Source organism: Propithecus coquereli, unplaced genomic scaffold, assembly GCF_000956105.1.
Source record: "Propithecus coquereli isolate 6110/MARCELLA unplaced genomic scaffold, Pcoq_1.0 Scaffold181, whole genome shotgun sequence".
NCBI lineage: Eukaryota > Metazoa > Chordata > Mammalia > Primates > Indriidae > Propithecus > Propithecus coquereli.
The window spans coordinates 3,905,628-3,920,491 of record NW_012142857.1 but is presented as its reverse complement, the minus strand read 5'-3'; positions in this window follow the sequence as shown (position 1 = coordinate 3,920,491).

The window sequence follows — 14,864 nt, the reverse complement described above, 5'->3', positions numbered from 1 at the left end:
GTGATTGCTCTATGTAAAATGACACTCAACAAAGTTTGCCTTAGTGATTCAAGGGACAATCTTCCATAACTTTGGTTGCACGCCGCATCCCGCCGAGAAAAACTCTCAGCTAATTTTCTGGCCTATTTATTAAACAGTATTCATTGACTTGATTAAATTATATTGAGAGTTGCACTTCTGTGACGTATGACTTCCGGAAGTTCACAGGACAGCAACAAGCCAAGCCAATCTTAAGGTTTTGACTATTGGGTGTCATAAACCTAAAATAATGTCAAAGACACCTTTACCAAAACCACAAATCTTTGATCCTTATTTAATAATTTGAAGAACAGTGTCTTAAGTGAAAGCAAGCTATGCTGGCTTGACTCCCGGTTCCCTGGTTAAGATTGATTGCTCCCTTCCAATTCCCATCCGAGTTATCAGTGGGCGTCGCGCGGGCGGTGTGGACAGAACTCAGTTCTCCTGTAGTCCCCTACATTTCAGCCTCCCTTTGGGCATCTGTGGGCCTGAGTGCAAGGTGTGTGCCTGTGGCGTGTGAGCGGGCAGTGTCACGGGGTTGCTGACTTTTAACACAGCCATTCCCGCCAGCTACCCGGCCTGGCGTGCAGAGTGGGCGCCCGCTGGCCTGGCTGCGGGGCGGGCCTTCTCCCTCTTGTGCCCTGGCGCTAGAGTTGGGCTTCTCTCCCTTCCTTCGCCTGAGCCTCTTCCCAGAGGACAGTAGATCCTAAAAGAGGTAAGGAAATACACCTGTCTCATCCAAAGGGCTCAGCTCTACTCAGAAGCCACAGCACAGACTCTTAGTAAAACTGTTCTTTGAACTGCGTTTTCTGGGTACCCCAGGGTTACCCCATAGCTCCCTTTCTTTGTCCAATTCCCTTCCTTGCTCTAGTAGGCGCCTTCTTCTATGCAGCATTTCTCGGTACAGAGAAAAGAACCGATGTGGGTTTCAGATTAGGACTCCCCCGGGCTGTGTTCTCAGTGCTCTGGTCCTCACTTCGCTCCCTCTCGTAATAAAGGAAACTGAGTGTATCAGGGCGTCTCCAAGTTCGCCACCCAAACACCCCTCAGCAGAGGCTGCAACCAGGGGGTGGACTGCAGGTGGAGCTCTAAAGAAATAGCCTGCAGTAGCCTTCCTGTAGTGTGAAACTCCTTTGACGTCTCCTGCTTTGGCTTTGAACTTCACGCTTGCACATTCTATTACACAACATACATAGAAATATTGTCTTGAACTACCTGCCAGTCAAATTGCTCGCCTTTTCCCCAGAAACCTATTGTGAAGTCAGAGTGTTCCTTGGCTACCTGCAGCTTTGGGAGAGCCCCCTCCCAGCCCCGCTCACGGCCAAGGGCTTGAGGCTGAGCGTAGCTCAGAGCAAGACACACAAGGTTAGACACTCAAAATTCCAGTCTGCTTAGGTGTTCTAGGGTCCCTTGGTTCTCATTCTGGGGGTCGGTGTTCACTGAGAGACGCAGGTGAGGACAGAAGGCGTAGGAGACTGGGCCCAGTGGGCCCTGACCCTCTGGGTGCTCCTGAACTCCTCCTGCGAACAGTATCTCCTGGTCCGGGCCGGGCAGGAATCCTCTTCAGCCCTGCGGCACGTGGCCTACTCCCTGGGGCCCCGAGGTGCTAAGGGCGGTGGGGTACGGACAGCCAAGGAGGCTTCGGTGGGGGGAGTGGGAGTGAAGGAGGAGGATGAGGCTGGAGGACAGGCCAAAGAAACGTGCCCCTTCACCTACAGAAGAAGGCTTAAGGGACACATGGGAACGGGCCTTGGGACTGCAAGTATATTGAGTAGGGGAATGGTTTTACCAAAACTGTGGCCAACTTGAACCGATAGGAGAGAGATTCCAGGAGGCACCTGGGAGCTGAAACGGAGGAAGATAACTCCCTAACATCTGGAGGTGTCCTAAAGAGAAATGAGGTCCCTTGTGAGGGGTGAGCTCTCAGTCATTGGAGGTGTTCAACACTTCCTTTCAAGAATGCTGGAGAGGAGATTCCGCATGGGAAGGAGGGCTTTCCAGACGGTCCCATGGGCCCCTTCCATCTGATTTGTGAACAGGTGAATGTATATCCCCATACGACCACAGATGGACTGTGCCAGCAAGAGGGGCCGGCAAGTGAAAAAGCAGACTTTAGGCACGTTCACAAAGCTCAGCTCAGTGGCCCGGAGCTTCCAGACCCTTCTCCCCCACCAGTGACCTACAGCACGGCAGGGCCAGGGAAATGGGACTCCGTAGAAAAGGCCCTGACTCTTATTTCCAGCCCCTGAACATGTGACAAGGAAACAGCAGTGCACCAACAGGAAGTGAGACTCTCACCTTGCGCCTTTATCTGACCCAGAACCTGCCCCACCGAGAAGGACAATCCGCTTCGCAGACACGCACAGCCCTCTCCTGGGGCCTTTGTCCCTGAGGGCGCCGGCTTCACAGGGAGGGTAGTGCTGCCACAGGCCCCCTTGTCTGAAAGTCAGTCCCTCAGCCAGAAGCAGAGAGCTGGGGGCACAGGGGACCCTACCGGAGGGAAATGCAGCTCAACACATGTGCCGAGGAACAGAGGCCCCTCCAGGGACCTGGGACGCCCCAGGACAAATCCTGGAATGGAGGAGGTTTGTCTCCAGCAACCCCCCAACTTCCAAACCCCCCAGCGTTCTCCTTTTCCCTAATTCTGGTGCCCTTCCTACCCCACCTGCCCCTCAGCGGGTGGGCGCCCTTCCTTCCTCTCTGTCCTCCCCTCTGCCCAAACCTGCCCTGGAGAAGGGGCCCTGACTGGAGTCCCCAAGCATGAATGTGACTCACTGGCTCCCTCTCCTGGCCTTTGCAGCCCCTGCACCCCCCTGGCAAAGCAACGTCAGGTCTCCAGCAGCAAGCAAGCACGGAGGGGCCTTGAAGTCACACCAGTGGGTCGTCACCTGCTCCCACCCATCTCTCCCCTGCCCCACCCAGCTTCCTGGCTCCGGCGGGGACCGGGAATGCCAGAGGCAAGCAAGTAGCCGCTTTCCCTCCCCTCAAGTTTGAAGGCTGAGGACTGAGTCAGACACGAGTTTCCATAAACTGATGGAAGGAGGATTCCCTGGGGAGATCCTGCTCCTCTTCCCTCCCTGCCACACCCGGGGCAGGGGCTGCCATGACCTTGAGTGGCAGCTCCCACGTGGTGTAAACCAAAATATCTGGGCCCAGAAAGGATCTGACAAATCAGGACAAAACATCTCAAATTTGTCCGGGAAAACCTGGAATCCGATCACTTTATCCCAACCAGACATGCAAGCACACTCTGTCATCAGATGAATGGTGCACGGGCTGATGTCATCTCTCCTTGTAACAATAGGAGACACGGCAGTGCGCGAACAAGACCCGGCAAAGCCATTTCCCCCGCAAGTCTCCCTGCTGGGATATTTGTGACGCACGCTGGCATTTTCATCCTTGCAGTTCCTCTCTTTAACCATGAACTCTGACCCTGACAACAAAAACAAAACAATAAACGAATGGGTTTCCAGAATAAGGAAGGAAGATAGACTGAGTCAAACCCCTTTCCCGTGTTCCTCTAAAAAAAATTAATAAATTAAGCACGAACCCTCTGAGTAACATGGGTGCTTCATGTCTTCTCAAGGATTCTCACATCCATCGATCATCTGGTTTTAGCCCCACAAGGCACGTATCAGCACCCCTATTTGTCTCAGTTGGGGTTCTTAGTCAAACACCAGAACCCCACTCTAGGTAGCTTAAGTAGAAAAAGCATTTATTAAAAGAAATTCATTATCTTACAGAATTTTCACAAAGGCCAGAGAGTCAGGCTTGCAGAGCCACCAAGATCAGTTGTGCAGGTTGCATACTGCACACCACCACCACACTTGAGATGCCATTCACACCTTTGACAGATTTGTAGATTTGTCACACAGTAGATTTGTGCATTATAATAACTTTCCAGCAGATGGCAGTAAAGTGTCTTGAAGGGGTGCCCTGGTCTAATTTGCACCAAGTCACCAAATGGACATGGGGCAGAACATCCGCCGGAAACCAAGAAGTTGAGAACAACCCCAAACCACACTGCATCAGATTCCTCCAGTAGAGGTCTGATTTGCTGCTGCCGCTAGGCACAGAGCCCCCAGCTCAGGCTTTGGACGTTGAGACTCTGTCCCTGTGGCCCACTCTCTGCCATCGTCCTCCCCGGAGCATGGATTCCCCATTCTGCGCTTCCTCCTTTGTTCTCTGCAGCGTGGAGTCCAGCGCTGCGCATCCGGTTGGAGGCGCCCAAGCCTACGCCTCAACCTAACTGCAGCTGGCTGGGAAAGCAAGTTTTGGTTTCTGGCCTGAGAAGAATCTTCATGAAGAAGAGTTCTGTGAATGCTGGGTGGCCTCAAACATGTCACATAGCCATGCAGTATTTTGCAGGTGAGAGGCTTGAAGCTCGAGGAGGCAAAATGATGAGGATAAGGCCACCAGGTGAGCTGTGGCAGAGCCAGGGCTAGAACCCAGAGCTGCTGGCTCCCTGACCACAGTGCCGCACTGTCCCCTCAGAAGTGGGGGGGTGAGAATGAGCCAAGGCCACTGGGAACAGAAGTCTATTGAGACAAAGCACACCCTGGCTGTTCTCCTCCTGACACCTCAGCCCTCTGCAGGTCTCAGTAAACATTCCTTCACAGCTTCACCCTCCCCAAGCCTGGGGCACACTCGGAACTGCTTTCCCAAATGTAAGCTCCAGTCGGCCAGGACCACGGCGTGGACTGTCTAGGTGCCCCCTCCCCCAGCGGCAGGCACAGCCATGGTGACTTTCTCATCACATCCGAGCCCAGACCTCCTTTAGTCCACACCTTCCCGCCTTTGCTGAGCAGTCAGCCCCTGGCTGAACCTCCGTCCCCCAAATGCGTTTCCTTATTCAGTGGGCGCAGCAGAGTCAGGATGCGTGTTGTAATTAAAATGTGTTTTTTTATTTTGCCGTTTCAACATCACTCCTATAGGAGCCGCACTCTGAAACACAAAAGTGCATTTTCGTTTCCTAACGGCTACAATGTCCCAAGCAGGTAGGCCTTTGTGGGGTTGGCAGTTGGGGGAAGATGAGCTGGCGTAGCGAGAAAGAACACAGGGAAGCGAAGTGTGTCAATACGGCCACCCAGGGACACAGGGGCTCTCTGTGTTACTTCCTCCTCCAGGACCAAGAGCTCCTGGTGCCTGGAAAGGATTGGGGGGGAGGAGGGGAGGGGCTCCCTCCCTCCCACTCTGCTTTCAGGCCCAGCCCCCTGCCCTGGGGGTCGCTGGCAGACCCAGTGCTTAAGAGTCCCTGTAGTACTCAGCATCCTGGGTCAGCCTCTTCTTCATTCATAAAAAGGGGGTGACAACACCTAGCTGGGGGACCTGGTGGGGTCCAAAGGGGATATGCGGCCTTCCTGCCCTTAGTAGGTGCTCATCCATGTGGGTGCCCTTTCTTCTTCCTTCTCTGCTCCATCAATAACATTTAAAACAATCGTGCCTATTTATGTTTCCTTCCTTTTTGCCTTTTGCTTTTCTTTTATTCTGAAAGTGGAAAAGAAAGAAGAAAGAAAGGGACGGAGGGGAAGAAGGAAGGACGGAGGAAGGGAAGGGAGAAGGGAAGGCGGGTGGGGATGAGGGAGCCTGCTTCCAGCACACCTGCGTGGACCCCTTCCCCAGGTCCTGCTTTCCAAGGGCAGATTGCTGCCGGAGTCCTCGTCCCTAAGCTGAGGGACAGCCAGGGGTGGCTGTTTGCTGAGATGATGGAAAGAGCTTGGATGTGTGGACTGGGCTATTCATGTGTAAGACCTCTCCTAATACCTGACGAAGCCAGCGGTGGGGAGAAGCGGGCGGCTGCGGGCTAACGGTCATAGATTGGCTCTGCCCCACCAGGACTGTCTGGCCCAGAACTTGGAGGAGCCTGAAGATTGGAGCTAGAACATGGCTTTCCAGGTCTTTCTGAAGGTATGTTTGCCAAGGTAGGAGGACAAAACACAATTTAATTAACAGTTTAGACATACGATATATGGACCTCTTTGGTATTCTTGCCCAGGCCCTGCAAGTGTTAGGAAATGACTGAGACTGGGACCCAAGCCGTGGTGGTTCCATAAGTTCTATTTAGGAAAGACATGAGGGCTGAAGTCTGGCTGGAAGTGGGGGTACAGGGGTGCGGAGACTGTACTTGCATTTTGACATCATAGGAAGTTGCTGGCACTTTATCGAAGGAGCCAGCCTTGCCAGGGTGCTTCATGTCCCCCTGTCACTTCCCCTCACTCTGCTGGGTCTCCCAATTCTCTACATTTCTAGAGGATTCAATAATTTTTCAGGTTCATGTTCAGGTATAAGAAAAGCCTCCCTGTAATCCCACCCTGGGAGGCTGAGATGGGAGGATTGCTTCTGATGCCAATAACAGGGTCTAACCCTTTTATATTTTTACATATTTCAAAGAGTTTTACATAGAAAACTAGAGTTTTATATTTCAAAGTTTCTTATTTATGATTTGGGGATTTTGAAAATTTCCTTTATCATCTATTATTTTCAATCCTTGTTGACCGCTGCCAAAGGTAGCCTGATGGCGTTACCAGGAATTAGGAGGCTGGTTTGCAAGCCTTCCCCTGCCACGATTCTCTGTGCAGCCTCGAGGAAGTCACCTCGACTCTCGAAACCTGCACTTTAGCATCTGGAAAATGACGAGGTGGGAAGGACGACCCCCAAGATTTTTCTCCACTCTCGCCCCGCAAGATGTCATGCTTCTGCTCCGAGGAGGGTTTGAAAGAGGCCGAATTTCCCAACCAAAAGCCATCCTCTTTCCAGATCTTTCCAGAACCTAATTTCCCAGCCACAGGCCATCCTCATCTCTTTCCAGAACCAAAGTTGCCCAGCCGTCGGGATGTGCATAATCCAAGGTTGGTTGATGTAAATATTGTTGAGAATGGCTCCACTCCAGGACCGAAATAACCCACTGGAAATGCCATTCAAGCCATATTACCAAACACCACACAGATTTGTTTCCACTTTTGTCTTTCCTGTATGGGGGAGCTGGCTAAATATTCTTTTCTCTCACAGGCACATACACACACACACACACACACACACACACACACACACACACGCACGCACGCACAGGCACATGCCTGAGTCATTGTCACTGCGGCTCGAAGTTGCGTATGTGGTGATCTGTGTAACAAGCGTTCACTTTCATGGGTCATGCCTTAATTGCAAGCACAGAAGAAGTTTGCGGGCTTTCTGCTCACACTTCATTTTTCTCTTTATTCTCTATGTTAAATAGAAGACGTGTGTAGACACGCCCGTCTGACATCTATATACAGAATAGGATCTGGCCAGGAATGTCCGGACACCAGATACTCAGTTTTCTCTGGGGTGACCGTCCTCTCTCTACCCGCAACGTCCTCCTGTGGGGGGTGGTAAAGAGGGGAGATGGGGGTGGGAGTGGAATCTGATGGAAAGTGCCTTTGAAGTGAACACGTGAGGGGCCCAAGTAGATAGATGTGTCTGGTTCCAAGTTTTGCCTGAAGATATATTAAATGTCCGTGACCGGAGGCCGTGTCGTACCTTGATTTATGAAGGGACGCCAGCGTCCTGGAAGCCCTGAGGGTGCTGTGGAGACACAGCTGCCGAGGAGAACGACTGGGCAGCAAGAGGGCGATAGGTCTGGGGAGGGAGCCTAGACAGGGACCCAGTAATTCCTCTCAGGACCACTCTCCACCAGGTCCACAAACAGAATCCTTAGCCATGAAAGCATGCTCACAAACCACACATAGAACTGTATATAAAATGCCAAGACCTTTATTGCAGTAGTGACCAGAAAGCTTCCCTCATGAGTATTTTTAAAACCAATCCAAGGCCACAGTGCTCTGACGCTCCCCGCCATGCTCTGAGACTGGTCCTCACGGCAGCTGCAAGTGGCAGATACTGCAAACCTGCATCCCGGCGCGTGGCCCTCCACGCCACCTGGGAGCAGGACTAGGAGGGAAGGACCACGCTAAAAGTGTGAGTGTGGTGGCAGTGGCAAGGGACAGAGATAAGGAACAGCAAGATAATCCAGCCACCCCTGAGTGAAGGGACCAAAAAGCAACCAGTCAACCTGCCGGGTGGGTCTGTACACTTCAACAGCTAAGAAAAGCAAGACTCACGACTGAGTCGGTGTTTAGTACCCACGATGCCTAAGAATCCATCAGGGATCTTTCCTTATGTAGAATTTCATTAAACATTTGCCTTTGTATGTCCCCAGTCTTTGACCCATTTTGGATCAGTTAAATATAATGGGGCTGAGGATTCCACTTCCACCAATGGCTGGCTAGGGTTGGTATTGGACCAACCCTTCCACTGCGATCATTTAGAAGTTCTGGAAATATATTTTTAAAAAACAAAACTGTTTCAAGGCATCAGAAAGCAACCGAGGCAGAAAGAATTTGTGGGGAATAGTCCAGAAGTAAGAGAAAAAAGGTGAGTCAGAAATTTAGGACCACTTGCATCTTTGACTGATGCATTGGAAGGTGAGCCAGGAATTTGGGGCAAATTCCCCCCGGTAATCTGCCAAGAGACAGAAGCTCAGTGGAGCCTCTCAACGTCTCAAGAGGCTGGGGACATACAATTGGAGTTTAGAGAACACTTAAAGGGATGGCTCTTGGCAAAAACCCCAGGCTTTTGGTTGAAATACAAAAGGGCTACATGCTAGCAGTATGAGTGAACAGAAAATAGACCAATACTCTCAATGACGAAAATTACATTGAATCCTGAACGAATTAGGGTGAATTGCCCTTAGCCTCAGTCCTGCACAAGGTAAAAGCAAATCCTCTCTGAAGGAAGATAACATTGCTCAGGACTTCAAATTGATTTCTACTATTTTTCTTATAGGATAGCCCCAAACACAACAAGGCTTGCAAGAAGACAAGACCTGACCAAAAACCAAGAGAAAAAACAAACAATACAAACAAACTCACAGTAACTATGTGAGATGATAGATATGTTAATTTCCTTCACTATAGTAATCATTTTACTGTCATTTTCCCATAACATCATGCTGTCAACCTCAAATATACACAGTAAAATTCGTTTAAAAAAATAAAAAATGAAAATAGGAAAAGAAATAAACTCACAAAATATCCAAATTTGGAATTTACTAGAAACAGACTTTAAAAAAAATCAAAATTGAAATGTCCATGGAATTAAATAACAGGGTAGAGAATTTTGGCAGAAACTGGAAATTATTTTTAAAAAGAACTAAATGTTAAATTTGTAACTAAAACTACAATATATGAAATTAAGCATCCAATGGATGGGTTTAACAACAGATTACATTCAGCCGGAAAGAGGATTAGTGAATGGGAAGATAGAAGAAAGTTTCTGACTGCAGGACAGAATCCAAAGGATAGAACATACAGAAAACAGCAGAAGAGGCGAAAAGTATGTGATGAAAAGATTCAACACACATGTAACTAATGCCCCAGCAGAAGAGAAAAAGAATAGATCAGAAGTAAATTTTAAGAGATAATCATTGAGAATTGTACAAAACTGATTAGAGAAATCATGCTACAGATTCAATCAGCTCTGGGTACCCAAGAGGGATAATGAATACATACACATACACATACCTAGGCACATCAGAGTAAAACTGCTGCAAACCAAAGACAAAATCCTAAAAATGTCCAGAGGAAAAAAGACATATCTGAAAAGAAGCAACCATAAGACAGACAGCTCGGCCGGGCGCGGTGGCTCACGCCTGTAATCCTAGCTCTTTGGGAGGCCGAGGCGGGTGGATTGTTTGAGCTCAGGAGTTTGAAACCAGCCTGAGCAAGAGCGAGACCCCCATCTCTACTAAAATAGAAAAAACTAGCCGGGCATGGTGGCGCATGCTTGTAGTCCCAGCTACTCGGGAGGCTGAGGCAGGAGGATCACTTGAGCCCAGGAGTTTGAGGTTGCTGTGAGCTAGGATGACGCCACGGCACTCTAGCCCGGGCAACACAGTGAGACTCTGTCTCAAAAAAAAAAAAAAAGACAGACAGCTGACTTCTCAACAGAAACATAGTAGCCAGAAGTCAATGAACTAATATTTTCTTAATGTAGTAAGAACATAACAACCAACTTATTAATTCTATACTCAGTAAAATATCTTCCAAAAATAAAGCTGAGATAAATTCATTTTTAGATACCAAAATCACAGAGAATTTGTCACCAATAGAACCACACTAAGGAAATACTAAAGGGAGAAGAAACTGATCCCAATGGAATCATAGATAAACTTTGATGGCAAAGTTTATTGTCAAACTACACTGGTCTCCTACTGGGCGGAGCTAACCGTTGGCAAGGACCTTGTCCCCGGCACCCCTGGAAGCTGGGACTCTGCTGCAACCACAGAATATTGAAACCTGCAGCCAGGACAGCCCTAGCTCAGGGCACCCAATCCCCATGCTTTAAAGGGTCCCACTGGGGCCCTCCTCCAGCTGTGTCTCTCGCCAGGGGTCAGGAGTCTACTGGGGAGGGTTAGCAGATAAAATGCAAAATGCCCAATTAAATTTGAATTTCACATAAGCAACAGATAATTTAGGGGGTGTAAGTATGCATTTGGGACACAGTTCCACTAAAATATTATTTGTTGCTTAACTGGATGTCATGAGTTTTAATTTACTAAATCTGGTAACCCTAGTACAAGGTTAAGGGACATGCCCGCCTGGAGCTCATGCCTTCCCTTCTAGATCATGCCCTGGGTACCTGGGACCCTGCCCAAAGGGCTCAGAACCCACCTGTAGGGCTTTTGCATGTCCCTCTTCCTGCAGGGCAGCTGGTCCCCAGTGTGCCCACTCCTAGGCATGAGGAGCAGCCTGGGGGCATCTGGCTCTGGGTGGGGATGGAGCTTGGACTGCAGGCTGGGTGTCATTCGTGCTCTGGAAGTCCCTCACAGTGTGCTCAGAGCTGGGGTGGGGAGAAGAAGGGGCAGACCCACGCCAGGGGCTCCATCTGGACTTCTGTGCGGGCCCATTGACGTCAGGGCAGGCCTGCCAGCCGACACAAACAGCAAAGCCTGCAACAGCAACTGCCACACCTTCCTCACTTCCTGCCTGCAGAAGCGTCCAGGTAGGACAGTGTGGCTCCCCAGTGGGGTCCCCGGGGAAGGGAGCCTGTTTGCCGGCCGAGGTGAGGCAGTGCGGTGGTGCCTGGGCTTCCTCGTGCTCTGTGGTGAGGCCATTACTGCCCTCACTGTTCAGGGGTGTATCCCAGGCCAGGGACGCAGGAAACACGGAATTTAGTGGCCCTCTTATGGCCCTGGCAATGTCCCTGAGCCTGTTTCTTCAAAGGTAAAAGGGGAATAGTCCCTACCTCTTGGATGGTTGTGAAAATTAGGCACAATTCCATAAAACTATGCAGACAGTAAAAGCATCAATGGTTGCCAGGGGTTGGGCGCGGGAGGAGCGAATAGTCCGAATAGTCCGAGCACAGAGGATTTGGCGGCAGTGAAGCTACGCAGTATGGTCCTATAATGGTGGATACATGACATTATTCGCTTGTCAAATCCCATGGAATGTGCGACACCAATAATGACCCCTAATGTAGACTGTGGCCTTTGGGCGATGATGTGTAAGTGATTGGGACAAATGCACCCCACAGTGCTGGATGGCAGAGTGCGGGATTGTTCTGTGTAGGGACAGGGGTGGGGTTGAGGGGGATATGGGAACTCTCTCCACTTTCCACTCAATTTTACTGTGAGCATAAAACTGCTCGAAAAAATATAGTTAAAAAAATTGGTGTGATAAAGAATGTATGAGTGCCTAACATTTCACTCAGTCATTCACAGATATTTATTGAGCGCCTACTATGCGTCTGAATTTATAGATGAACAGCAAGAGGAAAGCAGGTATTCCTTGTCTTGCGTAGAGTGAGACTTGGGAGCCCACGAGCTGGCGAGAAATCTCCCCTGGGAGAAGACGAACCACTGGCGCGCGAGTGTAGACGGACGGGCGATGCGGAGGGGTCCTGGCGCCGACCCCTGGAACAGAGGAAGCAGCGGGAGCGGAGGGACGAGCAAGCCGGGCTGGCAGGCGGGGTGCCGGCGGCGGGGAGGCTCAGAAAGGGCCCCCGAAGCCCAGTCAGCGCCGAGAGGGGAGGAGGAGGAGGGAAGGAGGGAAGGAGGGGAGGAGGGGGGAGAAGGGGGAAGGAAGGGAGGGAGGGGAGGGCGGGGCCCGAAGGCGCTCCCTGCCCCGCCGCCAGCCCCAGCGCCCCCGTGTGGCCGCCGCGAGCACTGCGCCGCGCGGGGAACAAAGCCCGCGGCGGGGCGGGGCCGGCTGGGAGGTGGGGTCCGCACATCCGGACCCCCGGGAGGACTGATGCCCCAAATAAAACCAACTGTGCCTGTAGACATGCCGCTGGAGAATACTCGGAGGGGGACAAACAGGGAGGAGGGAAGCAGGGAGGGGAGGAGCGCTGTGACACAGGTTAGCCACCCCAAAAGCACTGATCTAATCGCTGAGCGAGCAGACATCCGAGTTTGAGGGAGGGAGGGAAGAGCACATAGCTAAAAGCCGGAGCTTCGGTTCCTTCGACGAGGTCCGGCACAGCCGTGCTGGGGGAGAGCCCAAAGGGTGATGGCCCCAGACGTCCCACTCTCGGAGAGGCAGAGAAGCACCGGGTGGGGGAGGTTCCAGCCCCGAGGCTCGTGTGCATGCAGTCAACCGGGAGATGACTCCAGAGAAAGGGGGCTCCCCTGTCCAGGACCCCCACTACCCCCTCACACTGCTCAGGGATCCCTTGGTTTCTACCATCTCCTGTCCTCAGGCTACCCTTGCTCAGTGCCACTTTCCTTACCGGCAGGAGGAGGAAATGCCACTTTCCCAAATAAAACAAAACCCAGAGCTGCCCGAGTTGGCAACAGGAGGAGAAGACCCTGGTGAGGACAGGCCATGGGTGCTTGTGTGCTCTGGCCAAGCTGGGCATAAGATCCCCCTCCCCAGAACCCTCTTGCTGGGCTCTGACCAGAGGGTCTGGGGTAAGGGAGAGGAAACAGATGCAGACCCTCCTGAATCTAGACGCTCTGCCTTCGAGACACAGCCTGTCTGCTCAGCTCCCTGGGCCCGTTCACCTCTGCCCACTTCCCAGTGGGGGCCACAGCAGGTCCCCTTCCACTTCCCAAGGCCAGTCCCAAGAAGGAGAAGTACAGAGAACCTCCTGGGAGCACCCACCTTTTCCCCAGAAACTGACACCCTGCAAGATGGCCTTGTAGACCATCTCCCTCCTGTACAGGAGGCCAAGAGCCTAGGGCAGTTCCCCCTCAAACCTGCCTCCCACCCTTACTCCCTAGCTTCTAGCTACAGATACAACCGTCTTCCTCTGGTGGTGATTTCCTCGAAGTTACTACCCAGGCCTCAATACCTGCTAAGGCCCTGCCGAGGCTGTAACTTGCAAGCTTTGGATGAGCCACCTGCAGAGCATGATTAACAGTTGATTAAACACAGGTGTTGTGGCCATTTGCATTATTGCTGTGGACTCTTAGACATCAGGCCTAATGACCTACTTTCTTGAGGAACTCTGTGTTGATTTATATATTCTAGACCAGGACAAATGTTTTCTGTAAGGGGCCAGATAAGAAATATCATAGGCTCTGCAGACCATACAGCTTCTGTTGCAACTAGTCAACGCTTGCCCTTATGGTAAAAGCAGCTACAGACCATAGTCTGTGATCTTTGAATGCGCGTGGCTGTGTTCCAATAAAACTTTATTTATAAAAACAAGCAGCAAGTGCCTTAGATCACTTACCCCTGTATTAGACCTATAATGTGTATGTTGGCATCATGACTTAATTGAGCAGACCTCAGCTTGGCCTCAGAACGTCCGGGTGGCAAGGCCAGGCCTGTGTCTCATAGCTGGGTAACCCCTGAACCTCATTTTCCTCACCAAAAAATGAGAGCAATCATGGATATAGCAGATGAAGGAGATCACTCAGACACCCAATTCTTTGGGCCTCTAATGTGAGCTGAAATTAGCATGAGAGTTAAATGCTCCAGAGCACTTTTATAAACTCCGAAGTGCTCTACATTTATAAATTGCCCAGTGTGAGTTTGAGGACCATCTGAGGGCTAAATCACATGAGAGAGAGGGCGAAAGGTCCTGGTAGACCAGCCTGGAGGTCTGTGCTTGACCTGATAGGTCCCCGCAGAAGCCGAAGCCTTGAGAACATCATTACCTGCTTTCTTGCCTTCTTAGGAATACTGTTTAACAAGCCGATGATCTTTTGCAGCTCTTTAATTGCTCTATGCTTCAGTTTCCACTCTTTCAGCTCCACTGGGGCTGCCTGCAGCTGCAGGGCGGAAGTTCTTTCCAGAGCTGTTGCAACAGTGAGCAGAGCGAAGTTCCCTCTGATGTGGCCGACCTCAGGCACTGGACCTAACACCTCCTGCCCAGCTTGAACATTTGCGACACTCCATCTTACAGCGCTGCGAGGCTATAAGGAGGATGGGGACTGGGCTGTCTCTGCATCATTCCCCTGCCGGGGACCCAGGCAGGCGCTTCGGAGAGGCTCTGCTGGCACCAGCTCCTCTGAGAAGCACACTGGACTGGTGCCCTCCCTTTCCCAAGGGCTGGGCTGTGAGAGCTGCAGGGTTCACGCTCCATGGGCAGTTGGGCACCACTCCAGGGGCTTCTGTGTCATTTCCCAGCAACCTTTAAGCAACAGAGGTTGTTAGGTGGGGCAGGCTTTTCAAGGCCCAGCCTCACTGGGGACCCATCACAGCCTTCTGCTCTGGGACTTATGTTCTCACAGTTTTGCCTCTAACCTCAGAGGGCTCTGCACTCCCAGCAGAGGAAGATCCTCGCTTCTAGGCCAACACACTGATTTTACAGATGAGGAAACTGAGAACCGGAGAAGGGAGGGACAGGCCCTGCCAGTAAGTGAC